The 16,794-nt window shown below is 48.4% G+C and overlaps 1 protein-coding gene across 1 annotated transcript in view; it reads left to right on the top strand.

Moving 5' to 3' along the window:
• Nucleotides 1–8,963: 8,963 nt before the first annotated feature.
• SLIT3 (slit guidance ligand 3) overlaps nucleotides 8,964–16,794 on the top strand; it is a 529,198-nt gene continuing 521,367 nt past the window's right edge. The window contains exon 1 of the mRNA XM_055079617.1: nucleotides 8,964–9,029. The gene's annotated coding sequence lies outside the window, so the exon portion shown is untranslated. The remainder of the gene's footprint in view (nucleotides 9,030–16,794) is intronic.

Here is a 16,794-nt window from a genome sequence, read left to right as displayed (position 1 = left end):
ACTCTGAGCCATCAGTGTACTAATGTAGTTCCATGTCCAATCTGCTGGGGGATCCCCAGAAACCCCCTGCTCATGACTTTACTCCTAGATGAAGAAGCCTTTTGGTTCACAGACCTTTGGGGTTCCTTGTGTTGTTCTAGGCAAACATGACTTAGGCTTTATGGGTTGGTCACCATGGAACAAGATGACCCTCTGAGCCCTTGACTCCTTCTCTGCAGAGCCAGGACTCCTGCCCTTCTTCCCCCCACTCTCTTTTCTCCTCCTGTAATCAGGGTCTTCTGGAGACAGGGGTATTTGGGCACATGGCAGCAGCTGGGACAGGGTCAAAGGCAAGGCAGGCTCAGGCCACCGATGTGCTCTGCTTTATCCCTAACAACCGTGTAATTGGAGGAAAATTGGCCCAATGTGAGGTGCCGGAAAGTTCAAAAAGGGTTGTTTCAGGGTCTTTGTGCCTGTTTTCTTTTCATGCTGGAGTGTTGAGTTGGAGCCCAGCAAGATCCTGGGCAAGCCCCAGAGCTCTATAGAACTGGACAGATATCTCGGGACAGAGTCACCTACCAGGGCAGGCAGGGGCTGAGAATGCCCTTGGGGAACATCTGAATAAACAGACCTTTTTGGTCTGAGAGGGAAAGAAGGATAAATGCTCTTAAGAGATGGCTCAGGATTCCTGCCCCCTGCCCTGGGGGCAGTGATTTCCTGGAACCCTCAGAGCCTTCTTCTGAAACCAGAGGGGCAGGATCATTAAACAGGCTTTGGACGGTAAGGCCAAGGAAGCACAGGGTCAGTTTCCTAGTCTGCTTTGACTCAGTTTCTCCAGCTATAAAATGAATAAATACTCTTATTACTGGCCTCCCTCTTAGGATTGTTGGGGAGGCCTCCTGGTCAACCAAGCACCAAAGAGTTAAGGAAGCAGAATGGTGAAGCGGTTCAAAGTTCAGGTTTCGGTGTCAAAGAGACTTCTGTCCAAATTATTTATCAGCTGCGTGACTTTAGACAGGTTTCATAACCTCTCTGAGCCTCAGTTTCCTTGTGTAACATAACGACATTAGCAATGTTGCTTTAAGGATGAGATGAGGTAATGCATATAAAGCACCTCCCAGGGCTTCCCTGGTGGTGCAGTGGTTGCGCGTCCGCCTGCCGATGCAGGGGAACCGGGTTCGCGCCCCGGTCTGGGAGGATCCCACGTGCCGCGGAGCGGCTGGGCCCGTGAGCTATGGCTGCTGGGCCTGCGCGTCCGGAGCCTGTGCTCCGCAACGGGAGAGGCCACAGCAGAGGGAGGCCCGCATACCACAAAAAAAAAAAAAAAAAAAAAAAAGCACCTCCCACAGCAGTTAGCCCACTGTAAGTGCCTTGCATTGACAGAAAAAAGGAAGGAAGGAAGAACAACAAGATCAAAGAGATCATTATTATTGCTTTGATTCTAAAGCGAGTTGGTTATTATGATAGTTCTCGCCAAATATTCAAGTGTCCCTGTAGATTTCCCAGCTTCCTTTGCAGTTAGGTTTGGACATGTGACTAGTTCTGGCCAGTAGACTGAGAGTAGATATGATATGAGTCATTGTGAGGTCAAGGAAATTAAGAGCTGGTGTGGCTCCTCCCTCCGTCTCATCCCCAACACACTGACCCTGGGAGCCACATGTACTCTATGGCAGCGCTCTCCAACCTTGTTGGCACCCGGGACCGGTTTCATGGAAGATAGTTTTTCCACGGACGTGGGGGAGGGGGGAGGATGGTTCGGGCGGTAATGCGAACGATGGGGAGCGATGGGGAGCGAGAGATGAAGCTTCGCTGGCTCACCTGCCGCTCACCTCCTGCTGTGCGGCCTGGTTCCTAACAGTCTGTGGACCAGTACTGGTCCACGGGCCCGGGGTTGGGGACCCCTGCTCTATGGCATCTTAGAGATGGAGCCAAGCCTTTATGTGAGTGTGGAGTCTGTGTCCACTGTGTTAACCCAGTGAGATTTTGGAGTTCCTTTGTTACTGCTAATAGCCTTCCTGACCAATACAGTCATCTATGAAGGAGAAATACATCTCCCCTATTCCTGACCTCCTGGGGCATCTAGGGATGATGATAATGATAATAACAGTGGCTGTAACAGCTACCATTTATCGAGCCTTTGAGAAATACTGCAAAGCCCATCACAGATGTTAAACTACTCAGGTATCTCACGAGGTTCATGTTTTGCTATTACATAATAATTGTGTTCCTAAAGTAAACTTTATTTTTTTTAAAGGGTTCTCTTAAAAGCTTCAGTGAGGAAAAAATCTGCTTAGGGCAAGAGTTTTAGACTATGACAACAACGTTATTTCTCTTACAGAAATGTCAAAAGTAAAGAGTTTTCATTGCTGTTTGGACATTCTGAAGTTACAAACTACAAATAACAGATTTTCAAAACTGACATAAGCCAACCTAAAGGTCATTGAGCAAATGCTGAATTCCATGGAAGACAAGATTCAGGTCAACTTGCTTCCAGACCATCAAAATAAATTGTGGCTTGGTCCAGAAGTGCTAGTAAAAAGGAAGCCCCATTAGATCTCAATAAAGTCGCTACCCTCCCCTGCCCCTGCAAAAACAAAACAAAACAAAAAACCCTAAGAATACATTATAAAAAAAAAAAAAAAAGGAAATCCCAATGGCAAAGAACAGCCAGTCACCCACTAAAGTGGCCCATGGGTGTTGAAGCTGGAGGCCAATAGGCTTTCCTCTGATACACGCAGGGATCCTTTCTGATCATGACAGTGGTGTAAAACAACAACCAGCACAAATTGAGTTCCTTGCTGAACTGATCAGGTTACATCCAATTTGCATTATGAAAATTTGCATAGCAGGAAAAAGCCTGAATCTGATTTGTCTGGCAGATGAGGAAACCAAGACAATATGAGGCCATCAGTGGCTACAGTGAGCAACTACGGAAACAACCCCTATTCAAGGTTCTCTGCTTTTTTGACTCTGCTCAACTCAGAGTTCCCCTGAGGTATAGTGACATCTGCATATCCTCATGAATGAGGGTGCCACCTCTGAGCTGGGATTCGAGGCCTCTGAGTTTGGTTCTGCCCTTCTCTTGGGGTCTGCCAGGACGTCTTGGGCCTGTCCATCCCTCCACTTGGGGAAGGCCTGGAGCTTCCGCTCTGAATACCAAAGCCGCTTTGGTCCTTGTTGGTGTTTCTGAAAATACCAGTAGACCCGGAAGGTGTCCAGGCTGCCTAGGAAAGTGCCTGGAGAAGGGGATTCACTTGATTTCATTACTAAAAGCAAACAGTCCTGGTGACCTTTGGGAATTAGCACATTTTGACTTCCTCCCTCCCTCAGGCCTTCGCTGGCCAGCTGAACATTCCACACCTCCCTGAGAAAGGGGAAGCACTTTGAGTGGGTGCTGGGGCCTGTTGCTGACTAAGCATGCCTCCTTCCGGCCTCTCACCCGTCCTGCACCGACTGAGGGGATAAACTGGCCCCATCCTTTCTTGCCTTGCAGCCCAGTAGGTCAGTAGTGAGGCAGGTGAGTCTGGAAGCCGAGTCTTCAAGAAGATTCTGGAGCATGCGGACAGATTCAAGCAACTGGGCCCTCTGGGAGTTCTGTTCACCTGCAAACAGGATGGCTCCCCTCACCCAGCGGAGGAAGGCTATTGCTTTTTCAGGCTATTGCTCCCCTAATTGGCCATTCCCACCTTATGATTTACTCATGAAATTCAACAGGCCCTTACTGAAGGCCCCCTTGCATGCCTGGGGCTGTGTCAGCTCACAATGGGTCACTGAGTAGATATTAGACCTATTTCCCACTCTGAAGGACCTTCAGAACTTAATGGAAAAGACGAGACCCACACGTGTGAGGTAATAAATCACAACAGTCTGTAATGAGGGCTAAATTAAATACCATCATTATCCATGGTAGTTAAGAGCCCAGGTTTGGCATTAGGTATCTGGGTTCAAATCCCACCACCATCATTTTGGTTGAGTTTGACTTCGGGCAAGTGCCTTAACCTTCTTAGGCCTCTGTTTCCTTATTATAGGTTGACCAAGGGTACTAGCCTCAAGCACCTCTGTGGGGAATTAAATGAGCTGGAACATGTGAAGCGCCTTGTACAGTGCCTGACCCATGGTCTTAGGGTTATTACCAGCTACTGCTACTAGTTGTCAAAATATATTTGAGAGACCCCAGTAGTTTAGAAATCCTGAATCTAAACACACCCCCTTCTGCATAATGGTCCTCTCGTCTCTATTTCTTTCAGCACTGATTGGGCATTTTGACTGATCAGCTACCCAAGCTGGAGCCCCTGGGGCCTTCATATGCATTTAATCACAAAACCCTGTTGATTAGACCTCACATCTATGTCCTCCACTCCAGTATGACTCTTACCCTTAACTGGGTCCTCACACAGCCACACTGATTACTCAGGAGCGCTCTTAACTGCTCACCTTGCTTTTGATTTCACCCTCTTCCAAACAAGCCTTACTACTACTCAAGAGAACTTGTTAAAATCCAAAACAGATGATCATTTCCTTGCTCAGACTCTTTCTGTGGTTCCCCCTGACTCTCAGTAAACAGCCAAGCCCAAATCCTTGATCATGACCCGCAAGGGCCCTCATGGATATGACCCCTGCCTAGCCCTAGAGCTTCATTGCTTGTGTTTCTCAAGTCACCTCCAAGTCCCAGCAATGCAGCCCTGTACCCCCAATTCTTAGTCTCCTGGTCCTCCATGACCATGCACATACACCTCTCAAAGTCTAGAACCCTTTGTCCCTATCTCCTGAAGAGTCAAAATTATGCTTACAAAAACAAAAACCCTCCAGACCACTTTCTTTGGGAAGCCTTCCTTTCCCAGGTCTTCTGGGTTAGCTGCCCCTCCTCTGTGCTCCCACAATAGCTTTGCTTACAAGATCATGCTGCAGATTTTTGTTTTCGTGTCTATCTCCTTCACTAGCATGTGACCTTCTTCATCTACATCTTATTCATGCAGGTGCAGGAAGGGACTGTATCTTATTCATCTTTGTCTGTTCATATTGAAAAATGACTAGGAAGATGGATGGATGGATGGATGGATGGATAAATGGACAAATGGGTAGATGGATGGATAGGTGAATGGTTGGATAGAATAGTGGATAGATGGATAGACGGATGGACAGACAGATGGGTAGAGGGTGGATTTATGAATGGATAATGGATAGATAAGGAATTCAATAAAGTGGCACAAACCTCTAATTAGGTCTTGCGGCCATCAGTGGTACTGCAGAGACAAGGCTCTCTTTCTTGGAGCTTCACAGTTCAGGCCGAAAAGCAGAATGACCTTGCAACTAGTAGCCAGTGGGTTTTTTTTGACCTGGCTGCTCCCCATTGTTCTAGCAGGAAGGCTGAGAAGGAGTGTTGATCCTAGAGGGAGAGAGGACACCCAGGTGGGCTTTATCCCATCATTGACCCAGCCTATAGCCTTTCAGCCGACCTCCTCAGGTCTGCCCTCATACGGGTCCCATTCAGTCCTTTTCTTCATCCAGGCATCATGGATTTATTTCCAGCTTGACCTATGGCAGATTTCCGCCTCGGATTCCAGGGTGACAGAGCAGCAGATGGCCTGAGTACGGAGGATGCCTTGACCAATAGCCGCTGTGTGCGGCCCAGCACTTACCCGCTCCTCTGTCGGGAGAACAGCACGTTTCACTCTGTTCATTCTCCTGTTCAGGAGCTGCTCTTAGAGCAGCCACGTGAGAAGTTCACCTTATGCAGCTTGGAGCCTTTCTCAGCTCTTCGAGGAAGACCTTTCAGGCCGACTTGGTTCACTAAATAAACACAAATAAGTCCTGGAATGGAATGAACTAGAAATGAAATGTCGTGTCGAGCTCCTCTTGATACAAAGAACCAGCATGCGGCCCACCCAAGCCGAAGTGGAAAGACCCTGAGGCTTTTGGGAGAAGAGCCCAGCTCAGCCACCCTGGAATCCTCATTCAGGGTTTATTCCAGGGTTTATGAAGCAGCAGGCAGCACACAACTGACTAAATTTGGTTGTGTTTTTATTTTTGTCCAGCCACAAATACCGGCAAAGAACTGAAAACGATTCCTTCCCTTCCTGGAGCCTCGGAGCCAAGCTGGTTTTATTTTTAGCTTCAACCCTGGTTTTGAGCTTTTAGGACACTCAATACCCTCCCCACTGCGGGCAGCGGTGGGCCGATTTCAGGACTTTTGCCTAAACTGGAGCGTTGGTTGTCTGAGTGTAACTCTCACCAGGCTTTGTGCAGCTGTGGCAATAGAGGGGGGTTCCAGACAGACCCACCTAGAGACCCACTTCTACTCTTGGGGACTCCAAGAGCATCCTTTTCAGGGAGGGAAATGTACTCAGGGTGGATGGTTGTCTGGGCTGGGGCAGCGGAGGTGGCAACCCTGGATGAAAGGAAGCAGAGGCAAAAAGAAGACTCGGGAGGGGAGAAAAGAAGGGGAAGGCAGCTGTCACAGACTGAAAGCCTTCGAGGAACACAGTGGTTCAGAACCAGGCTCTGGAGGCAGACCGCCTGGGTCTACATCCTGCCTCCGCCACTTCCTGTCACAGTGGCCTTGCAGAACGGGCTCAACCGCTCCAGGGGTCGCTGTCTTTATCTGTGAGATGCGGGTAATTATGACACCAGCCTCTGAGCTGCGCTGCCTGAGATCCTATCCCTCTAGCACGTGGCCTAGTGTCTGACACGCATTTGTGCCGCAACTCATTTCAGGTATTATTGCCACGCTCTCATTGCAGTGCCAGACACTTACGCATACAGTGTGTCATTAAAACTTACTGTAACTCACTGAGTAGGGTTATTAGGCAGATGGAAAACGGAGGCTCAAGGAGCTAGGTAACTTCCCCGAGGTCCCATGGCAAGAGCATGATAGAGCCAGACCTGAACCCAGCGTGACCAACCCCAGAGTCATAGCACCACGCCTTCTCTGGGACCAGTGCTTCCCCGTGTTAGAAAGGGGCTTATCACTGGCTCTATGAGAACTGCTCTAGACGAGGAGCTAGACTCCCCCTCCCCCTCCTCTCCTCTGGGCTCCCCCCTTTCTTCCCACTTTGGTGACAGGAACACACAAAGAGCAGATACTGGGAGTGATCAAAAGAGCACTGGTCAAATCCATAGAGACAGAAAATAGAACGGTGGCTGCCAGGGACGAGGAGAGGGGCCCTGGGGTGGTGGTGTTTAATGGGTACAGCGTTTCAGATTTGCAAGATGAAAAAGCTCTGGACATCTGCTGCACAGCGGTGAGAATATACTTAACACTACAGAACTGGACGCTTAAAAATGGTGAAGATGGTCAATTTCATGTTAGGGCTTTCATTTTAACCACAATTAAACAAACGAAAACAAAACAAAACAAGCACAGGCAATCAGGTTGCCCTCTCGGTGGGGCAGGGAATTTGAGCTCATCTTGTCCAACTTGCCAGCCTTTTCTCAGGCTTCCTTCCAGTCAGGAGTGTCACCAACAGCTCCGCTGGTCCACCCCTGCCCCACACCACGTGGGCCCCTTCAGGGCTGAGCTGCACACTTCTGCCCTTTCAGACTTCCTTCTAGTCCCCTGTCCCTCTGAAGTTTTTGTCCTTCAACCTGGAACGAAAAGGGGAAAATAGCAATCCCCCCGACCCCCAGGGGATCATGTCTGCATGATGCGGTGGAGGAAGTGTGGGCTTTGGGGCAGAAGCTGGGAAGAAGCTCACCTTTTCTTCTCTTCAGTTCGCTTAGCTCTAAGATGGGGTAATACATTTTTGCCACGTAGCCAAATATGCACAGTTTAAGCGGAGAAGTTCAGCCGGGCCATGAACTGCTCTTTTGCACGAGGAGATTCTGGAGAGTGAGATTCTGAGGATTCTGGGGACAGGAGATTTGGGGACACTGGTTTGGGCTTCCCTGATTAGGCTGCGTAAAGATGCTTGGACAGAGAGGCCTGGGAATGAGCACCCGGCAGGCTCTCCCTCTTGGCCTCACACCCCCGGGAGAGCAGGCTTCATGGGGACCACAGCAACTTACGGTCCCTCGGAAACTCAGATGGCCTTCTTTTCTGTGGGCATCAGCATGGACCGTTCTCAGGAGAGAGTCTGGCTCTGTTGCCACAACCCAACGTGGGACACCCCTCCTGGGCTGAGTTTTACCTCCGGGTCCACACACCTAGACCGTGATCCCTGACCCAGGGCCGACTTTGCCATTAGGCACAGCGGGGACGGCACCCAGGGCCGACAGTACTTTTTAGGGACCCATGAAAATGGTTTAATTTCTTTTAAAATTAGAGGAAAGGAATGAGTGTTCAGGTCAAAGTAAATGTTATATAATATTACTACATTTGTTTTTATACCAACACAGTTATAAAATACAATATTTATTTTTTTTTTAAATAGGGGAAGGGGCCCACAAAGGCAAAAATGCCCAGGGCCCATGGCAGTCATAACGCAGCCCGGCTCTGGTCTGAAAAGCCAGGCTGGCAGGGATTCCATCTGGCCCTTTAACCCCTGGTGATCTGCCCCACCCTCTTCTCTGTTCCTTTAAGGACTACTATCTGTCCCACCGCTCCTCACCACTTAGGATCTGGAATATTCTCTCTGGTATTTGGTTTATTTTTAGGGACCCATTTCACATGCCCATTCCATCACTTGGCAATAGCTAGCTACCACAGGCACATGTTGAGAAAAGTTCAAAAGCCCGTCTGAGGTTCGTGGGAAAGAATGTCATCATCAGTTAGTGATGCCTCTCCGAGGCTCGTGAAGGGGTTGTGTGGCAGCAAGCATGTTGTGTTCCTGCTTCCGACTGACCTTTGCCTTTTTATCCCCAACTTGACTCCCAGCTCCGCGAGTTAAGAGTATGCCTTACATGTGCTGAGCATCCCACGTTGAAAGATTCTAGAAGCCTCTTAATACCTGTTGATCGATTGACCACAGGGGTGTCTGTAAATACTCTTGATCCCGTTTCATGTCCCCTTGACATCTTTTCATTCTTTTTTCCCCCTTCAGGCGCCTGAACAAGAATAAACTCCAGGTCCTCCCGGAACTGCTTTTCCAGAGCAACCCGAAGCTCACCAGACTGTGAGTAGAATGGAGTTGTGTTCCCTACCTGGTGTCTTGCCCGGCTTTGCTGACGCCGAGGATGCGGTTGCCTTAGCGTGGGGAGCCCTGAGCCGTGTGGACCTTGGCAGCGAGTCCGCGCACGTGGGCGCTTGGAGCCAGGCTTCAGCGTGCTGGGTCCTCACACTCCCCTCCAGCCCGCCTTTCGTGCGTCCGTCCTTCCCAGATCATCCGCTTAAGTGGCCGGTGAGGGCTGTGGACCTGTGGTAGTGCACCTCTCCTTTGCACGGAGGGAGGAAGCTCTTCCTTTTAACTTGGGTCTGAATTAACCTCAGGGAAATGCTCTGAGGGTAGGCTTGGAGGTGAATTGATTCACACAAGACTGCCAGTGGTCTGGGAGGAGGGCAGTGGTTTGGCTGAAGCATTTCAACCTCACCTCCTTGCTGGCTAGAAGGATTCCTGCCCTTTGCCTGCTTCCTACCGCTGCCAGTCCAGGAACCCTGGGTCTGGAGATCTGTGATTTTGTGGGAAAAGAAAGAAACACTTTGAATTTTGCTTTGTCTTCAGAATGGTCCAGGGTATAATGGGGGATGGGGGGAGACTCGCAGATTCTCTGTGTATTTATTCAGCGTGAGAGTTTGGATACCGAAGAGCTGGAGATGCACGTCGCGATGGAGATTGTGATTCGTAGATTGGGGTTATTAGGCAAGTGCTAATTACTGACAGTGAACAACTCCACGACTCTGAACCTGAAAGTCCTAACGGCAGTAACTAGTGTACATTATAGGGTGAATCGGTTGCCCAAGGCTTGACTTTCTGGCTGGAGCAACAAGTGTCCGACTGCTTAGCAGTCAGGCAGTGAGATTTACGGCCTGTCTGGGAGGACTCCAACCTTACTGGGGAGGCTGCAAAGTGGTAGCCACCCTTCTCATTTCCAGTGGCTGTGTTTAATACCTCCGTATGCAGTCCACCGATGCATGTAGGTAAATTGGGAAATATGAAAGGCATGTTTGCATGTGCACTTAACAGTGAGTTCTGAATTAGGAATCTGTGTCTGTCTCTGTATACACACACACAGAGACTATATACATAAATGTACTTTCAAGGGCACTTGGCTGCAACAAGAACGGGCTGGGGTTGGCTGGGGTTTCAAGGGTACCGTGGCCTTGCTTGCCTTCTCTGGGACACACCTGTACTTTGTCACGGTCTCCTCTTGCTGGTACTCCCTTTCTCCTGCTCAGTCCACCGGCTGACTGTGCTGAATGAGGGAAAGAGCAGGCCCTCCCACTCTTCTGCTCTGAATCCACCCTGATGGACGCGAGGGTGCATGAGGTGCTGTTGCTGGGCTGAATGAGCAACAGCAAGTGGGCAGACGGGGAAACCACTCTGGTTTTTAACTTCCTCTTCCCTGTACAGTTCTTTCCTTAAATGCTCACCTAATAGCCATCTCTCCACCCAGCATTACCTTGTGCTTTTCCACCTGCTTTTAACTCAATAACGCAGACTGTATGCTGTTCATCTGGAACCTCAGCGTCACTTTCGAGGCAAGTAAAAGGTGCTTATGGGACTGGGGCTGCTGGGCAGCTTTGAGCGGGTAGGTCTGAGAGTTCCAGTTGCTGCAGGAGGTCAGGGGGGCTGATTCTTTCTCCCCAGGGCCATCAGGTGAGGCCCATTTTAGGCGGGGCTGGTCTTGATCCAGGCAGAGGAAGAGTTTCAGGCCGTGATAGCAGGTCTCTGCCATGCTGGGGGCCCAGGCCCAGGCAGGTAGCACAGGGGCATGGGAAAGTCCAGTGTCCTAAAGGCCACTTTCTAACTGAAAGAGGTCGGGAGAGCCACTTTCCCTTCTGTGCCTAAATGTCTTCATCAGTAAATGGGAGATGCCTCATCTTCCCTTCTACCCACTTCACCAAGGAGCTGTACGTATCCGATGAGATTATGGTGGGCACGCATTTTCTAGGGTTTAAAGTGCCGTGTGAGTGCAATTACCAAGATAGCTATTGTTACTCCTACAATTCCCATCTTCACAACTTGTTTCTAATCTCCTTTCACTGGGAGACATGACGAAACCAGGAGCTGCCATGGGCCCTGAGATCTGTTACACGGAGCTTTTGCCCTCAAGCCAGAGAGCTGCAGCTGGGAAGGCAGGCAGGACGTTTGGTTCATTTTGGTTTCTGTCCCTCTCCAGGTCCCCAGCCAGGCCCAATGTGACACATAGGCTCTCAGGAATGGGTGGATGAATAAATGAATGATACAGGCCTCAGGGTATGAACCATGTTCTGAGGGAACTTTGAATCTTTTATCCACCATTCCTTCATTCACTCATTCCTTTGTTCGTTCGTTCATTCATTCATTCAATAAGCTTTTCCCAGGTGCTTGTTCCAGCCTGGCCTCTGTGCTGGGTGTTAAACTGCAGATATGAAGGGTGCCCAGTTCTCTATGTGCCCCATCGTGACACATTCTGAATGGCTGTCAAAGAGCTGAGAGCTAAATACATATTTTTTTTCATTGAAGCAGCTCTATTAACCCAGGTTTGGGCTATAATCAGCAATCCCTTTTTCTCTCTGGGCTTGATCTTTGATTTTTCTTAATGACCGTATTTTGTCTTTGTCTTATTTTGTCAGCCACTCCAGGGCCTTTTTGGAAGTAAGCAGGGTGCAAATTAGAAATCAATAAATGTGCAATCATGAGTGTGTATACATATGCCACTGGCTCTGTTTTAAAAGAGCACTGCATCTCAATAGACGCAGTGAGCCATTTTCCAGGGAATGCTGAAATGGGGCTGCTGGGTGGCTGTCTCCTCCACAGTCGGCCACGTGGTTTAAACAGCAATTGTGACGCACCTTTTCTTATTAGATCTATAGACAAAGACTGCTTAACGTTCAATGATTATGTGCAAAATACCTTTTGGAAAGGCTATGGTCGTATGATAAGACACGTAGTGATGGGAAAGGGAAACAATATTTATTGAGAACCTATTATATATATATGATTATAATATTATCACTAGCTAGTAAGTGGCAGAAATGTGACAAATTAGTTTAACTCAGAGGGGAAATATGTTAGTTAATGTGCATGGGAAGGCCAGTGGTAGTTATGGTTGGCTTTAGGAACAGCTGGATCCAGGGGCATGGTGGTGTCATCGGGACTTCATCTCACTCCCAGCCCTAGGAAGGGTGCACAGGATGGCAGGCAAAAGCAGAAGACTCTGAGGGCAGTAACCTAGCAACCAGGGTGGAGAGGGTGTCCTCGACAACAGTCCTGCAGAAGAGAACTGAGGGTCAATTGCTTACCTTGGTTGCACGTCCAGCTCTGAGCAGATGCTGTTGCTGGTGAGATGGTGTCCTCTGATTGACCAAGTTTGGGCCATGCGTCCATCACAACTGTTTGCAGATGAGGGTGTGCAGGGCCTGGGAATGGGTTTCCCAAAGGGAAGAGTAATTCTGTTATCAGAGGACAGGGGAAGACATACTAGACTTGAACACAGCAGACATCTACAAGTTTATTGAGCATCTAGTCTGTTCGGTTCCCTGTGCTTTCATTGAATGGTTTGGATCCTCACTATAACACTTCAAGATAATAACAATAGCAAACACGTTGAGTGTCGAGTGCTCTTCTGAGCACTTTACATATAACTTGTTTGATACTCCTAATGATGCTATGGGGTAGGTACTATGAGTACTATTCTGTAGATGTGAAACTGAGGCTCAAAGAGGTCAAAGAACTTGCCCAGCATCATACAGTTACTCAGTGACAGAACCAGGAATCAAGTGTGGGTAATCTGACTCCGAAGCCTGTGCTTTTTTTCTGCGACAATGAACTCCCTGCCTCAATACTCCCATTTTACAGATGAGGAAACTAAGGCCCGGAGTTTAAATTACTTGTCCGTATATCCCGCATTTCTAAGCAGCAGCATTGGGCACTCTGCCTCAATACTCAGATTTAACCTTCACACCAATCCTGCAAAGAGAATCATTATTAAATCTACTTCTACCTCCGCTCGCCGCAACTAGAGAAAACCCTTGCGCAGCAGCGAAGACCCAACGCAGCCACAAATAAATAAATAAAATAAGTAAGTCTATTAAAAGAAAAAAAAAGTCTACTTCTAAAGCTTAGAAGTGTTATCTGACTTACCCATCGTTGTATAACCAGGATACAACGGAATGGGGAAAGAAATGCATGTGTGTTGCTGCAAAGTACCTCTGTTTTCTACCATGCCACACAGCTGTGCCAACTATTGTGGAGAGCTGAAGTCATGCTAAAAAGGATTGGTGATAGACCTGTCATACATCCAAGTGCTTCTGACAGGCCTTGGCCGGTTACCCCGCCCCACCCCCCTTAGATGCAGCACCATCTGATTCATTGGTGCATGTGTATAGTAGTGATGTATCTACCCTCTTACTCTGTCCTTTAGCGCATAGAGCACAAGCCATAGAATCCTAGAGCTCAGAAGTGCCCTGAGGCTCAGGTAATACCACTGTGGTCTGTAAGACACCCAGCAAGATCTCTGTCCTGCTTTGGGCACTCAATAAATATTAGCTCACTCCTGTCCTGATGTATATTATAAGATTTTCAAGGGTCAGGACTGTACTTCAGCTCTTTCTAGGTTTCCTATCACTCTTGACTGAGCACAGGAGATGGCGCTAAAGTGGAAAGGTTAAGGGGCTGCCAGTTACTTGCTGTGAGACCATGGGCACAATTACTTAACCTCTCTGGGTCTCAGGTTCTTCATCAGTAAAGCAGACAATAATAGAACCACCTTCTCCAGGTTGTTGTGAGGTAAATGGAAATAGCCCAGGGACAACCTTTAGCATTGACTATAGCCCACAGTAAAGTGCTCAGTGAAAGATGGCTATGGTTAACTTTTGCTGGCCGACTGATAGGAATGGTGCATATGCTGGGGCTTTGGCATCTCTGGTGTAAACATTTCAGCACCTCTCAAAAGAGTTCAGGCTCCAAAATAAATGAGGGTTGAGGGAGCACTGCACCAGGAGTGGGAAGATCCTGATCCTCATTACTGGCTCTGCCACCCACAAGCTGTGTGACCTTAGGCATGTTACTTCATCTCTCTGGGCCTCATCTAGAGAGGTTGGGATGAAGCATGGTCTGTCACATGGTCTGTAAGTTATTAATTTCTCCTTTTTGGCCTCTCCTTCAAGCTTTCTCTTTTACCTACACATGGGGGAAGGAGGGAAGGATTTCTGGTGATTTGGAAGTTAAGTGGTTAATGTTGCCAGAAATTCCTTAGAAGAAGCAAAAGACAAGATGAAAACAGTAATTAAAAGCTGTCTGCCTTGCACCAGATTAGGGAGCTTTGAAGGGGATGAGAGGCACACAGTGGTTCACAACTGTTGTTTTTAAAAATTTGACTTTGCCGTGTGAGGATGAGCAGACCGCTGGGGTCCTTCTGGTCCACATCTCCTGGATTCATGTCCAAAGAGTCCGTTACATATTTGGTAGTGGTTTAAAGCCTGTTGCTGAAGAAGCAGTTGTGCTAGCAGCAGGACGGAAGCCCCCAGTTATTCTTCACACAGTCCTACGAGGTATTTGGCAGATTTAAAACATGCCACTGGGGTTAAACCGCTGTGGCTCACTTGGGTCAGTGGAGTTGCAAGAGACTTGGGAAGTTAATCCCCGGGCAGCTGAAAACAACATGAAATGTGACCAGCCAACTTAGCCCCAAGTCACTGGGGCTGGCTGCTTCCCTCCCAAAGAGTTGAGACCTCAGTTTCCAAGGAACTTACTTGCAATGAGTGGGCCATCCCCTGAACTCTCATTTCTGCTAGCTTGTACCTCTCCTTCGTATTTACCATTTTCTGCCCTTATCACCCAGCCATGTGCATCCATGCCCTGTATCCCCAAACAAGCCAGAAGCTGCGTTCAGCAAGGTGATCTAATGTTTCTTTGAGGTAACCCAATATTAGAGCAAAGAGAAGGGGCTTTGGAACTGTCCAGACCTGGGTTTGGATCCTACCCTCTGGTGACTGACCCTGGGCAAGTGACCTCAACTTTCTCAGTCTCTGTTTGGTTAGCAATACAATAGGGGTAATCATCATAGTTCCTGTGGTAGTTTGCTAGGGCTGTGATAAAGAAGTACCTCAGACCGGATGGCTTAAACAACAGAAATTTGTTTCCTCACAGTCTGCGGCCTGGAAGTTTCAGATCAAGGTTCTGGCAGGATTGATTTCTCCTTGTCTTGCAGAAGGTGGTCTTCTTGTTGCCTCTTAACATGGTTGCCCTTCGCTTCACGCTCACCTCTTGTGTCCTGTCCTCTTCTCATAAGGACACCAGTCATGTTGGCTTAGGCCCCACCCTAATGGCCACATTTAACTCAGTCACCTCTTTGAAGACCCAATCTCCAAATACAGTTACATTCTGAAGGACTGGGGGCAAGGGCTTCAACGTACGAATGAACACATCAGCACATAATAGTTCCCAAGTGTGCATTGCATATTTACTGTGGGTCAAGTGCTCTGCGAACTGCTTTTAGATAGATTCTCTTCCTCAGTCTCAGGCTTGGGAGGTTAGATACTACATTAGCCCCATTTTACAGAGAAACACACCGAGTCCTAGAGATTTAGACAGCTTGCCCAAGGTCGTAGAGCCAGTCACTGACAGAGCTAAACTTCAAACCCGGGCTTGCCTGACTACAGAGCCCACATCCTTACCACAATTTCCATACTTATGAGAAGTCAGTAACTAAAGGGCCAGCACCCCCCCGTAGAAGCTCAGTTAGTGCTCTAGTTCCTTTATCTCTTTGAAGCCCTGAATGAGACCAGATCTGTTGAATGACTGGAACCCTGTACCTCTAGGTCGTACCTTCTGCTACTTGGAGCTCCTTTTGTAGCCACCTTAGTCTTCCAGTTCTGCACTAGCTTTTAAAACATAACTACTTGCAATATGTGTCTCCATAAAACTCTGTATTGATGTGAAACGATGCTATAAAAGTGAAAAATCAGTGGAGAAAACAAAAACCATACTATTCAGTTTTCCAGCAGAGTTGTTATCTGATGTGGTGAAATGATCATAGGAAATGATCATGGGAAAACCAATCCATCAGGACGATGGGGGCTTCAGAGACTGCCTGCCTGCTTGCCTACCTGGAGGTGGATCCCAGAGACCTGTCCCCGCCTCTGGTCTGGGCTGGCGCAGCCTTCAGAGGCCAGGGGACGGATGGTGAGGCCAGCCTCACCATGGCAGACGTGGGGTCGCTTTTTCCAGGGGCACGGCTGCCTAAAGCTCATGGCAAAAGTCCCTGCAAACTGGAGCTCCATTTCCTTTTCCAACATTTCCCCAGTCACCGAGCACTGCGGTGAGGCCGGCCTTCCGTTTGCTTTATGGCAGGCTTCATCACCTGCATGCTTCATCATGTGCTTGAAGATGGGTTTAGCTTTAATCTGTGTGTGGACAGATAATGGATTACAGTGGGTGCCCTGTTACTCTTGGGATTTCTGTTTTGTGTGAGTTGCACTCTCTGTAGTACCTGAAGCCGGAGCGAAGAAAGAAGGCAGGCAGGGAAGGTTTCTGTTCTTCTCTTCTCCACTGAGCCTTTATCCAGCTGGGCACAGAAGCCTGTTGCCTTATTCACAGAGTTGATTATAAGGCTAATACTTTGAATTGCCTTATGGACTCATACTATAGAATTTCAGAGCTAGGAATAAAAGTTATCTGGGCCAGTGTTTTTCAACCTTTACTGTGCATCTGAACACCTGGGAATCTGGTTAAAATGTGGACTCTGGTTCTGCAGGTCTGGGGTGGGACCTAAGAGTCTGCATTTCTACAGGACCAC

The sequence above is a fragment of the Physeter macrocephalus genome, chromosome 2 (genome assembly GCF_002837175.3).
Source record: "Physeter macrocephalus isolate SW-GA chromosome 2, ASM283717v5, whole genome shotgun sequence".
Lineage (NCBI taxonomy): Eukaryota > Metazoa > Chordata > Mammalia > Artiodactyla > Physeteridae > Physeter > Physeter macrocephalus.
Note: the sequence above shows the minus strand (reverse complement) of the source record. Positions and strands in the feature narration are given on the sequence as shown.